Source organism: Caloenas nicobarica, chromosome 2 (assembly GCF_036013445.1).
Source record: "Caloenas nicobarica isolate bCalNic1 chromosome 2, bCalNic1.hap1, whole genome shotgun sequence".
Lineage (NCBI taxonomy): Eukaryota > Metazoa > Chordata > Aves > Columbiformes > Columbidae > Caloenas > Caloenas nicobarica.
Genome location: NC_088246.1, coordinates 3,791,976 through 3,795,518, shown reverse-complemented (window position 1 = coordinate 3,795,518; position 3,543 = coordinate 3,791,976).

Genomic DNA, 3,543 nt, shown 5'->3' with positions numbered 1-3,543 from the left:
TCTGAGCAACCTGAGCTGGTGCAGATGTCCCTGCTCATGGCAGGGGGGCACTGGGTGGGCTTTGAAGGTCCCTTCCAACCCAAACTGCTCTGTGATTCTATCACAAAATCAATCCCACCTGGCCAAGACTGTTCTCGATGTGAATAAGCCGAGTAAAATCCAATGGGAAGGGAGTCCTCGCACCAGAGGTTTCCTGGACAGCACAACATGCTGAGGCAGGTGGGTTTCCAAGAGATGGTTTTGGGCTGATCATATCAGAAAGTTTTGCCCTTAGCACTCACTCAAGGCCAGGTAGGAGAAGGTGGCACCTCCCAGGAGAAGCCCCCTTGTTTGTTTTGCGTGGTGCGTACTGACGGGCCCTCATGTATTTCACAGCTGAACTCTCTGCATAATTGCTTTTTAGTGTTTCCCTACAAGAGCCCATGAAATAAGCGATTTTGTACGTTAACGTCTTTCCTTGCATAATGAAAGAATAAATCTCAGCCCTCCGCAGCCGTACGTCACACTGTACTGACTGGTGCTTTACATTTTAATGGTCATTAATTGAAGCCTTTCTCACCATTCTTATATCGAACGACATTTATTCCACCAAAGGGAATTTTATACGCTTCTGCATTTTGCTTATCATCTACTTTTAAGCGGGAACAGAAAGCAAAGACTTTTAAGGGCTCTTTGAGTTGTGTTACCATTTAATTACTTTTTAAATGGTTCTTCTGAGCAGCCTGGATCAGCTTTCCTATGGCTAGAAAAAAAAAAAATCACTCAAGGGAAAGACCTGCAGCTTCAGGGATGGGGAGACACCTCCCCTTCTAGCTGCGTTTTCCTGATAGATTGGCTTAAACTAAGCGTTAAAGACACCCATGAGCTTGAGTTCATGCTCTTGTTCACCACCATAATTTGGAAAAAGAAGAGGTACTACCGCACCTGGCGGGGGGCAGGCCCGTGGGAAGGGATATTACGTTCTGCAGAGGTTAAAGCTTCTCTCCTTGCGCAGCCCTTCCCAAAGTGCCCGACGAACCCGGTCCTGCGATATTACACATTTACAGCACGGCAAACGCCGCAGATACTCTTCGCCCCCACTCCAAGGTCCTCGTTTTTGCCAGAACAACGATGTAGAGGGAAAACGCTGCAGAGCAATCGGTCAAATTTAAACATATCGCTTTGTTATGCCTTCTAGGAAAGAAAGACTGAGGGGAAGAGAATTAATTCCCAGCCCTGCTCCTCCTCAGGGAGCTCTAACACACCTTCATTTCCTGCTGACATGACATTGCTTCGTTCAAAACGTTCTCCAAAAGGTCGCGCCTTTAGTAGAGATTTATTTGCAGGCAACCAAGGAGGTACCTGTCGAAGCCAACAGGGGTGGAATAAAACCTCTGAGCCCGCATCTGCAGCAGAAGATGATGTTAAGATGTGGGAGACGATCGGTTTTAAAAGCAAAAACCACTCGAGAGAGACCGTTCAACTGTCCCCAGCGCCGGCCGGGTGGCCTCGCTCCAAGGGTGGCCTTGGCCACCAGAGCCGAGCCAGCGGCATCACGGGCAGATAACACATTTGAAGACCGAGCTGCTCTTTTTCTTGTGGCCACTTTTTCCTTTTGCGCTGCAAAAGCAGTTTTTACATGCAATTGGGTCACATTTGAAAGTCGGCACGCCGCAGAAGTTGAGTTGCTCTGCTTGAAATGAAAACATGTATTTCTATCACCTGAGGAGTTGTTCCTCTTCTGGCACAGGGACCCTCTGATCCTCCCACCTCCTTTTATCAGCACCTTCAAAAGAAGAAGGGAGTTATCATTGCTTTCTCCTCTCACCTCAGGAAAAAAAAAAAAAAAAAAAAAAAGGTTGCTGTTGTTCTCTATCGGCATAGAATCATTTTGGTTGGAAAAGCCCCTCGAGATCGAGTCCAACCATAACCCAACTCTAGCACTAAACCGTGTCCCTAAGAACCTCATCTGAACACCTTTAAAACCCCTCCAGGGATGGTGACTCCAGCACTGCCCTGGGCAGCCTGTTCCAATGCCCCACAGCCCTTTGGGGAAGAAATTGTTCCCCAGATCCAACCTCAACCTCCTCTGACACAACTCGAGGCCGTTTCCTCTGGTCCTGGCGCTTGTTCCTGGGGAGCAGAGCCCGACCCCCCCTGGCTCCAAGCTCCTTTCAGGCAGGTCAGAGATCAGAAGGTCTCCCCTCAGCTCCTGTTCTCCAGCTGAACCCCCAGCTCCCTCAGCCGCTCCCATCACACTTGTGCTCCAGCCCCTTCCCCAGCTCCGTTCCCTTCTCTCAACTCGCTCCAGCACCTCAAGGCCTTTCTTGGTCCAAAACTGACCCAGGGTTCGCGGTTTGGCCTCCCCAGTGCCCAGCACAGGACGGTCACTGCCCTGGGCCTGCTGGCCACACCAGTGCTGGTCCCAGCCAGGATGCTGGTGGTCTCTTGGCCACCTGGGCACACGCTGGCTCATGTTCAGCCACTGTCACCAACACCCCCAGCTCCTTTTCTGCCGAGTAACTTTACAGCCACTCGTGTCTGTGAAGAAACATGGAGCAGAAACCAGCAGTCTCATAAGCCCAATTCCTTCCAGCTTTTTGATTCTTGCCATATTATTCGGTTCCCGATTAGGCAGGGTCCTCTACGATTCCTGCTATTCAAAGCATCATGCTCCCAAAGCACATATGCCAATACCCGAACCGTCGTATTCAGACAGTGGGAAAGCTGAATTTTCTGTCACATCAAGCCATTAATCTCTGTAAAGCCTGATAAATCAGCGTCTTCAGAGCCTTTATCAAAGGTGGTTGAAATGAGCCCAAAAAAGTCCACAAGCTCTTAGTAGGGACTGGCTGGTAGGACTGATAGGCTTAATTCCATTGAGAGACTAGGCTGAAAATCTAATGGGGACCTAAGAAAATCCCCATTACTCACTGCCAGGCAGCTGGAAAAGGACCAACAGAACCGGGTTACATTTTACTGCAAACATCAACACTTCGAAACGCAAGTTTTGCAGTAGAAGCCTCTACAACGTGATCTCTGAAAGGAAAGAGCAAGACTGTTAAAGCTACAAAGAGATTCTATCACAGCCTAATGCGATCTGTCGCTTGGGTAACTTTCTATATACATATTTATAAATATATTTATTAAGTTCGGTCGATGAATTGGTCACTTTTCAGTGTGTATATGACTGAATAAACATCCTACCTAATTCCCCCTGGACAAAAAGAGCACCCAGGTGGATCAGCGGAGTCTCAGAGAACGTCAGCCCGAGTTCATACAGGTATTTATTTCTGTAAGAGACCACATACAATCCATGACAGCATTGAAATCTTGCTGATTTTGAAGCTCTTTGCTGAAGAACTGAGCTTATTTTTCAAATATTTTGAACACTGCTACACGAAACACTAAAGATGACTACAAAACTGAAACAGGTAATCAACCCTGTTTCTAATATAATCAGCTATTTCAGAACTATAAATGAAGACAACCATTACAAAAAAAGCCATTTATTAGATATATGTACATATATACATATACATGCAAAATGATTTTATACACATT